The sequence below is a fragment of the Gorilla gorilla genome, chromosome 9 (genome assembly GCF_029281585.2).
Source record: "Gorilla gorilla gorilla isolate KB3781 chromosome 9, NHGRI_mGorGor1-v2.1_pri, whole genome shotgun sequence".
NCBI lineage: Eukaryota > Metazoa > Chordata > Mammalia > Primates > Hominidae > Gorilla > Gorilla gorilla.
The window spans coordinates 17,209,594-17,221,805 of NC_073233.2; the positions used below are offsets into that span (position 1 = coordinate 17,209,594).

Consider the following 12,212-nt stretch of genomic DNA (forward strand, 5'->3'; position numbering starts at 1 on the left):
CTCTTAATAGAGCACAGAGTGAGCAGAAGTAAACAAAATAGACACTAGAAAAACACAGAAAAGATCAATGAAACTAAGTGATGGCTTTTATAAAAGCTAACAAAATCAATAAACCTTTAACTAGACTAGCAGAGAAAAAGAGAAGACACGAATAAAATCAGAAATGAGAAAGGAGACATTACAATTGATACAACAGAAATAGAAAAGATCATGAGGCTACTCTGAACAATTATAACCAACAAATTGGATTAACTAGAAGAAATGGATAATTTCCTTGACATATAAAACCTACCAAAATTGAATTATGAAGAGAAAGAAAATCTGAATTGACCAATAACAGGTAGGAGACTGAATCAGTAGTAAAAAGTCTCTCATCAAAGAAAAGCCCAGGACCACATGGTTGCACTGGTGAATGCTACCAAACATTTAGAGAATATTCCTTGTTTGAATATTTTTGATTAGTGATTCAAACTGCTTACTCATTATTGGTCTATTCAGATTTTCTATTTTTCATGGTTCAGTCTTCCTAGGTTGTATGTGTCTAAGAACTTAACCATTTCTTCTAGGTTATCCAATTTGCTGGCATGTAATTGTTCATAGTAGTCTCTTAAGATCCTTTGTGTTTCTGTGGTACCCATTGTAATGTCTCCTCTTTCATTTATAGTTATTTGAGTCTCCTGTCTTTCTTAGCCTAGATAATGCTTTGTCAATTTTCGTTTTTCAAAAAAAAATTTAGTTCACTGATCTTTTCTTTTTTCTAGTCTCTATTTCACTTGTGCTCTAATCTGTATTATTTCCTTACCTCTGCAAACTTAGTTTGTTCTTGTTTATCTAGTTCCTTCAGATGGAAAGTTGAGATCTTTCTTTTTCTTAATTAGGTATTTATCGCTGTCACTTTCCCTCTTGAACTCCTTTTGCTGCATCTCATTTGTGTGTGTGTGTGTGTGTGTGTGTGTGTGTGTGAGTGTGTGTGATAGATCTCACTCTGTTGCCCAGGCTGGAGTGCAGTGGTTTGATCTTGGCTCACTGCAACCTCCGCCTCCCAGGTTCAAGCAATTCTCCCACCTCAGCCTCCCAAGTAGCTGGGACTACAGGTGCCTGCCATCATGCCCGGCTAATTTTTGTATTTTTAGTAGAGATGGGGGTTTCACCACGTTGGCCAGGCTAGTCTTGAACTCCTGACCTCGAGTGATGTGCCAGCCTTGGCCTCCCAAAATGCTGAGATTACAGGCATGAGCCACTGCACCTAGCCACATCCCATAAATTTCGGTATGTTGTGTTTCCATTTTCATTTGTCTTAAGATATTTCTGATTTCTTCTTTGACCCATTGGTTGTTCAGGAGTGTTAATTCCACATACTTGCAAATTTTCCAAGTTTTCTCCTGTTACTTATTTCCAGTTTCATACCAGTGTGTGAAACCTTTCCTTGATGTGGTAATAGATGTAAATACACACATATGTTTAGGTTTCCATCTATGATTCCTGGCTCATAACTCCCAGAGTCCTTGTTACAGTCTTTTGTTACAATGTTGGTATGTTAGGCCTCTCTGACTTTCTCCAGTGTTCCTTTCACCTGCCCCAAGGCAGGTCTGTAATCTGATTGTGGGTCATAAGACCACCATTCCAGAGAGGGTCCCATCCCATACCCTGGGGGAAGGAATGCTAACGTCATGAAGCTTCTATAAAAAGCCAGGATGACTGGATTTAGAGAGCTTCTGGATAGCTGAACACATGCAAGTTCCTGGAGGGCAGCTCGCCCAGGGAGGGCATGGGAGTTCTGTGCCCCTTCCCCCATACCTCACTCTGCGCATCTCTTCATCTGTATCCTTTGTATAAAATAAATTGGTAAACATGTTTCCCTGAGTTCTGTGAGTCACTATAGCAAATTAATTGAACCCCAAGAGGGATTGTGGGAACCCCAACTTGAAGCCAGTTGTCAGAAGTTCCAGAGGCCCTAGACCTGTGACTGGTGTCTAGCAGTGTTGGGAGAGGGAAAGAGGACAATCTTGGGGGTGCTGAGCCCTTACCCTGTGGGATCAGACACTATTTCCAGGTAGATAGTGTTGGAATTGAATTGGAAGACATCCAGTCAGTGTTTGTTGCCAAACTGATTGCTTGCTTGTTGCTAGGGAGAAATCCCCACATAGTTTGGGGTCACAGAAGTCTTCTGTGCTGATTGATGGTTCTTGTGCTGGCATGAGAGCAGAGAAAAATCACAGTTTGAGGGTTTTTCCAAAACACTTGGCTATAAAAACACACTGTTCTGGTTGACAGTTACATTTTATTGTGACTGATTAGATAAAAGGTGGAGAAAAAGAGAACATTTGTGAACCAACAAGGAACTCAAAACAGAAAGCAAAAATACTACGGTAAAACAATGTCACCCAATGCTGTCTCAGAGACTAATCTTGGCCCTAGAGCACTGCACATCTCCATTATCACATTTCTACAGTGGAGCCTAGGGCCTCTAACTACTTCCCTCCCTTAGAAGAGAAAGTGCCTGTCAGAATATACAAATATACAAATATCCCTCCGTTTTGGGGGGAGAATGGTAAACCAAACAAAGAACTGTCTTTTATTTTTAGTTAATTCACTGTATCTTTTTAAATTCTTTTTTCTGTCTCAAGCATCATTTTTACTAGAACTTCATGTTTTTTTAGATAGTGTTCTTATTCTTTTCTGGACAGAACATTTTAAAAGTTTGTGTCTCCTTTTTGCATTCTTTCACCGTGATCACAAGTCAGATATAAAATCCAGCTGGATCTGGCTAACAACTGTTGAGAAACGGACTTAAATGAAGACATTTCAATGGTAAATTCAGTGATGTCTTTCTGGTTACAGCTCACCTTTCTACATTTATGTGTAGCCCAAAGGCAAACACATATATACTGACAAACCACCAAAACAAAACCAGAGTAGGGGCAGGGGGCAGGGGCTCACGCCTGTACTCAAAGGGATACCAAGATTGGAGGAAGGCTTGAGCCCAGGAATTTGAGGCCAGCCTGGGCAACATAGCAAGACTCCGTCTTTACCTATATATACACATGTATTTCATATAAATATAAAAGCCAGATGGGGGTGGAACAGAGTCATCATTTCAAGGTCTGAAGTTATGATTTCTGAGAACTTGGAGAACTGAGAATTTAGGAAAAAGATAAGGTATGCAGGAAAATAGGAAAAGATATAATTTTGACAATCTGATAAGGGAGACAAAGATGATCATGATTGATATTTACAGCATGTGCTTCTGATCTTTTGAAGAAGAGAGAATATAAGATAATATTAGAAATCAAAGGGCAAATGTTCTTTCTTGCATTCAAGAGTCAATAGAGGCAACAGTAAAGAACTACTTTTTTTAAGAGATGGGGTCTAGCGATATTGCCCAGCCTGGTCTTGAACTCCAGGGCTCAAGCAATCCCCTCACTTCAACATCCCAAAGTGCTGGGATTACAGACGTGAGCCACCTCATCCGGCCTATAAATGATTATTTAAATAAAAAGCTACTCCTTTGCCATCATTACTATCTATAAACCAAATGTTGCTCATTGAAGTCAGCATTAGTTTTTGCTTCATCTCTATGTTCTTCCCAGCATAGTGTGTGATACATTATGGTCATTCAATAAACATTTGTTAAATTATTAGGGTGGTAGAAGTGACGTGGGTCTCTCTCCAACAAGATCATGGGTGAACTCATAATCAATAAACACTAAGTGCTTACCGTCTTTTATACTTTTCTAAGTGTTTTACATGTATACACCACCACAGGAGATGGTTGATATTACCATTCTCTCTTTATAGACAAGGAAGCTGAGGCACAGAGAAATGAGTACATGACAGAATTGGGATTTGAGACTAGGCAGTATGGGTTATAGAGCCTATATGCTATACTAGCACTCATACGATCTCAAGTCAATCAGAAAAATGCCCCAGGATAACTCCACAATACATTAAACCAGAGCTAGATATCTGCCCGACCCAAGAACCAAAAACAGGAAGTGTCACACTAGGCTGGAGAGTCACTATACATGTATAAAGTGGCAGTGGGCTAATAGTAAGCCAGGAATCAGGTAGGGCCTCTGCTAGCCTGTAGACTGGGGCAAACTCACTCACCAATACCCAAAGCTTGTTTAGTGGATATGGTACAGTAGATTTCAGAAGATCTTAAACCCTTGGCTGGGTGCCTTTATGCTGTGCAAAAATTGCAGAGAGTGTAAGCAAGAGCGAGACCAAGAAAATGAGGAGGAGGAAGAGAAAGATTAAAAGCCAAGGACAAAAACAGGCATGGGAGATGGGGGTGAGGAACAGATGGATCCAGAAGGCCAAGTTCAGAAATTGATAAATCAATTGTGGTCACACCATGCTTCAATCAAGAGAATTTTAAAACTTCCCCCTAACTCCACCCATCAAATCCTGCTCCTAAAAAGCCTGTTCCTTTTGATCAAAGGAATATAAATACTGACAAGTAACAATAAACGTGGCCTATTATTTTTATTTTTCACTTATCATTTTTTTAGAGACAGCATCTTTCTCTGTTGCTCAGGTTGGAGTGCAATGGCATGTTCATAGTTCACTATACCTTCAAACTCTCAGGCTCAAGGGATCCTCCTTCCTCAGCTTTCTGAGTAGCCAGGGCCACAGGTACACGCCACCACACCCAAACTGAGAATATGCCTTAAAAGAAAAAAAAAAAGAAAAGAAAAACACCTCTCTGTTAACGGTCTGAAAGCTTGTGTCTCCCCTAAATTCATACGTTGAAATTCTAACCCCCAAGCTGACTGTATTAAGAAATGGGGGCCCTTAGTGGGAGGTAATTAAATCCTGAGGACAGAACCCTCATCAATGGGATTAATTATCTCATGAAAGAGGCCCGAGGTGCTTGTTTGCTCCTTCTGCCATGTGAGGGTACATCAAGAAGGCACAATTTATGTATCAGAACAAGGGCCCTCATCAGACACTGAATCTGTTGGTGTTTTTTTTTTTTTTTTTGAGATGGAGTCTCACTCTGTAGCCCAGGCTGGAGTGCAGTGGCATGATCTTGGCTCACTGCAACCTCTACCTCCCAGGTTCAAGTGATTCTCCTGCCTCAGTCTCCTGAGCAGCTGGCATTACAAGGCGCCCACCACCATGCCCAGCTAATTTGTTTTGTATTTTTTGTAGAGATGGGGTTTCACCATGTTGGCCAGGCTGGTCTCAACTCTTGACCTCAAGTGATCCACCCACCTCAGCTTCCCAAAGTGCTGGGATATAAGTGTGAGCCGCAGGCCCAGCCTGTTGGTGTTTTTATTTTGGATTTTCCAGCCTCCAAAACTGCCAAAAATAAATTACTGCAGCTTAAAAGCTACCTGTTTTATGGTATTTTGTTATAGCAGCCTGCACAGACTAATGCACTTTCAAACCAATCCTTTATAACAGAGACTAGATTAGCAGGTGGAGTAATATATTGATATATGAAATTTAGCTTGACTTTAATTAAAAATTTTTAATTTGGCATAATAATCTCTCCAAGGGAGATTATTAGGAAGAAATGGTACTGATTAGACAAAAGTAGTACACAATTTTTTCCTCATTGACTAAAGATGCTTGCCATTTTCATTGGTCCAACTACTACAGATAGATGCACAGAAAGATAAACTGCTAATAGGGCCAAGGAGAAGAGTAAGAACAACAGTTCATCCAAAAAAAAAAAAAAAAGGCCCATCATCCCATTCATGTGCAGTTTCTCCCAGGACTTACATACCTGAGACCTCAGGGAAGAAAGGGGACAAGGGAAGAAAGGGGACAAAGGAAGAACACACTAGGTGAGTGGCAACATCGAGTAGGATGTGGAACAGACATCATGAGCCTGGGCATTAATCAGTATGTGTCAGAACAGAAAGCTATACTTAAAAAAATAAATTTTATTAAATAAATCTGTATTTTTGAAATTTGAATTTTCTTTTTTGTAGTTTGTTTAACTTCCTTTTGGAACCCATTACGTTTTAATAAACTCACTTTGAAAAAAATCTCAAATACACTAACAAGGGAAATACATTTTGTTATTTACAAATATGGGCCAGGGAGAAATGTGAGACAGTATAACTTGGGGCCAGGCACAGAGTTATTCATTTATTCAATAAATATTTACTGAATGCCTACTATGTGCCAGGCATTATGCTAAGATGCTGGGGATATACCTAGTAATGAAGAAGGAAGAAATTGTCTCTGCCTACATGTAACTAAAAGTCCTTGGGAGAAGAAAGATAGTGAAAAATAAATCCAAATGCGATGTGTTATGAAAGAGGAAGTATAAAGTGCCATGAGTATGAGTGGAAAGGGCAGTTAAAGGTGAGCAGAGGAGCAGCTCTCAGTGGAAAGAAATCAAAAGCTAAGATAAAAACCAGTAACACTCTGGATGGGTGGGAATAGATTGAAATCCATAAAGCCAAAGAGATTTTAATTAGTTGACTTCAAATAGGTTGAATATTTCAGTAAGGTAAGGACTCTATTCTTTTTCTTTCTGGGCCTTTGTCCAGAGAGTGGGAAAATTTTGAAATATTTGGTCTGAATCCAGGTTTTAAAAATTATTTTTATGGATTGATTAATATTATTATACACAACAGGACTACAGAATGTAGGAGGTGGGGTAACTGTCCCCAAAAGAGGTCATAGCCTTGTTGGAGAGACAACATATAAACATAGAAAAAAATAAAAGAGGTCTCTTAGGAGACTATAAATGATTAAAGCCTTAATGAAGGCAGAGGAAGAAGTTTCTATGGGCACAAATAATAAGTAATGATGTCTTGCTAGAGATGTCCTATTTTAGAACTTATTGGTGAATTATGACATTCTAAGATAGGCCTAAGTGTACAAGACTTAGGTCTAAAATTAGGCATTAGAAACTGCCTCCCTGCTTGGCCTGGCTGATGGCAGAGGGAGGTTCAGCAATACAGGGGAGATTCAGTAGCCAAAGATGGGTTCATCTATAGCTATGATGAGATAAACAGTTGACACCAAGATTATACATTCTGGTGTCTAGAAGGTGGATCTTCGTGTATTCATCCATTCTCACACTGCTATAAAGATACTACCTGAGACTAAGTAATTTATAAAGAAAAGAGGTTAATTGACTCACAGTTCTACATGGCTGGCGAGGCTTCAGGAGACTTACAATCATGGTGGAAGGTGAAGAAAAAGCAAGGACCTTCTTCACATGGCAACAAGAGAGAGAAGGGTGAGCAGGGGAAATGCCAGATGCTTATAGAACCATCAGATCTTGTGAGAACTCATTCACTATCACAAGAACAGCATCAGGGGGAACCACCCCTATGATCCACTCACCTCCCACCAGGTCCCTCCCTTGACACATGGGGATTATGGGGATTACAATTCAAGATGAGATTTGGGTGGGAACACAAAGCTTCCATATCATTCCGCCCCTGGCCCCTCCCAAGTCTTTTTCTCTCATTTCAAAACATAATCATGCCTTCCCAACAGTACCTCAAAGTCTTAACTCATTCCAGCATTAAACCAAAAGTCCAAGTTCAAAGTCCCATCTGAGACAAGGCATGCCACTTCTGTCTAGTAGCCTGTAAAATCAAAAGCAAGTTAATTACTTCCAAGATACTATGGCGGTATACGCATTGGATAAATACTCCCATTCCAAATGGGAGAAATTGGCCAAAACAAAGGGGATACAGGCCCCCATGCAAGTCTGAAATCCAGCAGGGCAGTCATTAAATCTTTAAGCTCCAAAAGGATCTCCTGTGACTCCATGTCTCATATCCAGGTCATGCTGATGAAAAAGGTGGGCTCCCATGGCCTTGGGCAGCCCTGCCCCTGTGGCTTTGCAGGGTATAGCCCTCGCCCTGGCTGCTTTCATGGCTGGCATTGAGTATCTGCGGCTTTTCCAGGCTAATGGTGCAACCTGTTTGGAGGATGGTGGCCCTCTTCTCATAGCTCCAATTAGGCAGTGCCCCAGTGGGGACTCTGCATGAGAAATCCAACTTCACATTTCCCTTCCACACTGCACTAGCAGAGGTTCTCTGTGAGAGTTCTGCCCCTGCAGAAGACTTCTGCCTGGACATCTGGGCATTTCCATGTATCCTCTGAAATCTAGGCAGAGGTTCCCAAACCTCACTTCTTGTTTTTCTGTGCACCCGCAGGCCCACCACCACATGGAAGCTGCCAAGACTTGGGGCTTGCACCCTCTGAAGCCATGGCCCAAGCTGTACCTTGGCCCCTTTCAGCCACAGCTAGGACGAAGGGTGCGAAGTCCCAAGGCTACAAACACAGAGCAGCAGCGGGGCCTGGCCCACAAAACCATTTTTTCCTACTAAGCCTCCAGGTCGGTGATGGGAGGGGCTGCCATGAAGGTCTCTGACATGCCCTGGAGACATTTGCCCCATCGTCCTGGCTATTAACATTTGGCTTCTGGTTACTCATGCAAATTTCTGCAGCTGGCTTAAATTCCTCCCCATAAATGGTTTTTTCTTGTCTACTACATGGTCAGCTGCAAATTTTCCATATTTTTACACTCTGTTGCGCCCCGCTTTTTTTTTTTTTTGAGATGGAGTCTCACTCTGTCACCCAAGCTAGAGTGCAGTGGTGTGATCTCAGCTCACTGCAACCTCCGCCTCCCAGGTTCAAGTGATTCTTGCACCTCAGCCTCCAGTATAGTAGCTGGGATTACAGGCACCCACCACCATGCCTGGCTAATTTTTGTATTTTTCACAGAGACAAGGTTTTGCCATGTAGGCCAGGCTGGTCTCCAACCCCTGACCTCAAGTGACCCACCTGCATTGGCCTCCCAAAGGGCTGGGATTACAGGCATGAGCCACTGCGCCTGACCCCCTTTTAAAAATAAGTTCCAATTTCGAATTATCTCTTTGTGAATGTATAAGACTGAACACTTTCAAAATCAACCAGGTCACCTCTTGAATGCTTTGCTACTTAGAAATTTCTTCTGCCAGATGCCTTAAATCATCTCTCTCAAGTTCAAAGTTTCACAGATCTCTAGGGCAGTGGCAAAATGCCAGCAGTCTCTTTGATAAAGCATAGCAAGAGTGACCCTTTGCTCCAGTTCCCAAGAAGTTCCTCATCTCCATTTGAGACCACCTCAGCCTGGACTACATTGTCCACATCATTATCAGCATTTTGGTCAAAACCATTCAACAAGTCTCTAGGAAGGTTCAAACTTTCCCACATCTTCCTGTCTTCTTCTGAGCCCTCCAAACTGTTCCAACATCTGCCTGTTACCCAGTCCCAAAGTCACTTCCAAATTTTCAAGTATCTTTATAGCAGTGCCCCAAACTCTTGGTACCAATTTACTGTATTAGTCCGTTCTCTCACACTGCTATTAAGAATATTACCCGGACGGGCACGGGGGCTCACGCCTGTAATCCCAGCACTTTGGGAGGCCGAGGTGGGTGTATCACAAGGTCAGGAGATCGAGACCATCCTGGCTAACACGATGAAACCCCGTCTCTACTAAAAATACAAAAATTAGCCGGGCGTGGCGGCTTGCGCCTATAGTCCCAGCTGCTGGGGAGGCTGAGGCAGGAGAATGGCATGAACCTGTGAGGCGGAGGTTGCAGTGAGCTGAGATTGTGCCACTGCACTCCAGCCCGGGAGACAGAGCCAGACTCCGTCTCAAAAAAAAAAAAAAAAAAGGATATTACCCAAGACTGGGTAATTTATAAAGGAAAAAGGTTTAATTGACTCACAGTTCCACATGGCTGGGGAGGCCTCAGGATTTACAATCACGGTGGAAGGTGAAGAGAAAACAAGGACCTTCTTTGCATGGCAGCAGGTGAGAGAAGAGTGAGCAGGGGAAATGCCAGATGTTTACAAAACCATCAGATCTCTTGAGAACTTCCTCACTATCACAAGAACAGCATGGGGAAAATTGCCCTCATGATCCAATCACCTCCCATTGGGTTCCTCCCTTGACATGTGGGGATTATGGAGATTAGAGTTCAAGATGAGATTTAGGTGGGAACACAAAGCCTAACCATATCACTTGGATTCCAGAATGTTGGGATGAAAACTTCCCTTTCAGCAGAAGGCATATAGGAATGAGTTGTCCTTGAGACAATGATCAAGACAAGAAAGCTATTCTGGGCCAGTGGAACAGGAAAGATACACATTTAGTCTCATGCAAGGGAAGATAAGAAAATCTACTCAAATAAGCTTCTATCAGGGATCTGAGGTGCAACTGTGTCAATATATAGGACATAGTGTATCAACATGTATAGGAGATGAGCCAGATAAGCTGGAGTAGGTAGAAACAGGAGACGTGAAGCTTCACCTCCTTTGGCTTTCAGCTTATTAGTATTATGCAGCTGGACTAGATAAACTCTTATGTTCTTTACAATTCCAAAATTATATTTATGAGGTGGAGGAAGACATTTTAATAATCGTATAAAGTGTCTACTATGTGCCAGGTACTTTCATACACTATCTCACATTATCCTCACAACTTTGTGAGGTTAATTATTACTATCCTAATAGTATAGCTGAGGTTTAGAGGCATTAATAACTTACCCATGATTATATAGCTAGCAAGTGGATAAGCCAAAATTCAAACACAAATTTGTCTGATACCCAAATCCTTAATCTTTCCAATCACCATGGTATTTTCTAAGATGTGATAAGAAATGATGTGGAGGAAATTTCAGTTTCAGCCAGGGGTTGAGTGAAGGCAACGAGTTGCATCTGGCAGAAAAAGGGAATCATGCAAGGATGAGTCTTTACTTACATACATAAAGGTTCTTAGTAAGTATTAATACAAATTCATAAAATAGTATTGTGTTGGCCGGGCGCGGTGGCTCACGCCTGTAATCCCAGCACTTTGGGAGGCCGAGGCGGGCGGATCACAAGGTCAGGAGATCGAGACCATCCTGGCTAACACGGTGAAACCCCGTCTCTACTAAAACTACAAAAAATTAGCCAGGCATGGTGGCAGGCACCTGTGGTCCCAGCTACTCGGGAGGCTGAGGCAGGAGAATGGCGTGAACCCAGGAGGCAGAGCTTGCAGTGAGCCACGATCATGCCACTGCACTCCAGCCTGGGTGACAGAGCAAGACTCCGTCTCAAAAAAAGAAAAAAAAAAATAGTATTTTGTTTGTGGCATTGCATTTGAGGGAGGCACTGGTAAATGCTGGGTATTCTAAATATGAATAAAATTTTATCTCTGTTTTAAAAGAACTCTCAATCTGATATAATCAATTCTACTAACCAATTCTATAGTACAATATTTGATCTGAACAAAATGTTTTGAGAGCTGTGGACTGATGCTCAATCCATTTCTAATCTGCAAAAGCTGGAAAGCTAACAAGTGACATTTACCAGAATCCCTTTCAGTGAGCATTTCTGCCATGATTTTGTTCAGTACATCTTGTGAAAAATGAATTCAGAACCGAGTCATGTCAGGAGAGAGGAAAGATGCATGGACTCTAATTTGCTATGTGGATTGGCAGAGGTGATTTGTATGATTCTGGAGCAAGTAGTTTCCTATAATAGCAGCAGCAGAAGAGGTAATAAGTTGTGTAGTGAGCAAAAATGGCAGCAGATTCCTACAGCAATGGTGGCATGAGCTATTCTTTTCTCTCTCTTTCTTTCAAGACAGGGTCTCACTCTGTGGCTCAGGCTGGAGTGCAGTAGCACAATCACAGTGCACTGTAACTTCAACCACCCAGGCTCAAGTGGTCCTTACGCCTCAGCCACTGGAGTAGCTGGGACAACAGGTGTGCCCCAACACTCCTGGCTTTTTTTTTTTTTTTTTTTAGAGATGGGATCTCACTATGTTGCCCAGGCTGGTCTCAAACTCCTGGGCCCAAGCGGTCCTCCTGCCTCAGCCTCCCAAAGTTTTGGGATTACAGGTATAAGCCACTGTGCTAGTCCAGTGGGAGCTTTTCTAATCATGGTAGAAAGAGTTGTGAGTGGTGGAAGTTGTGAGTAGTTGTAAGTGGTGGAAGGTGTTCCAAGGAGTTGGACCTACAGCTTTGCTCCTCTAGTCCTTTCAGTAGTTTTGTACACACTCAATTCCTTGCTTTAAATCCCTTTATGCTTAAACTTGGCCAGATTCTCTGTTATGCAACTGAACATGGATTGATGCAGAAATAAGAAAAGTTGTAAGCAATAAACTTTCCACTTGTATCTGAAGGCAGTGAGGAGCTTGTTACTATTAGAGAAAACTTGGCTGGGTATGGTGGCTCACACCTGTAATCCCAGCA

The 12,212-nt window shown here is 42.0% G+C and overlaps 1 long non-coding RNA gene across 1 annotated transcript; it reads right to left on the reverse strand.

Annotated features, from left to right (window-relative positions):
* Positions 1-329: 329 nt before the first annotated feature.
* Positions 330-9,675, reverse strand: LOC109028820 (uncharacterized). The gene is made up of 3 exons (XR_010135431.1): positions 7,112-9,675; positions 4,577-4,671; positions 330-2,191 (listed from the first exon to the last, which is right to left on the reverse strand). It is a non-coding gene; the product is annotated as an uncharacterized lncRNA (long non-coding RNA).
* Positions 9,676-12,212: the final 2,537 nt, after the last annotated feature.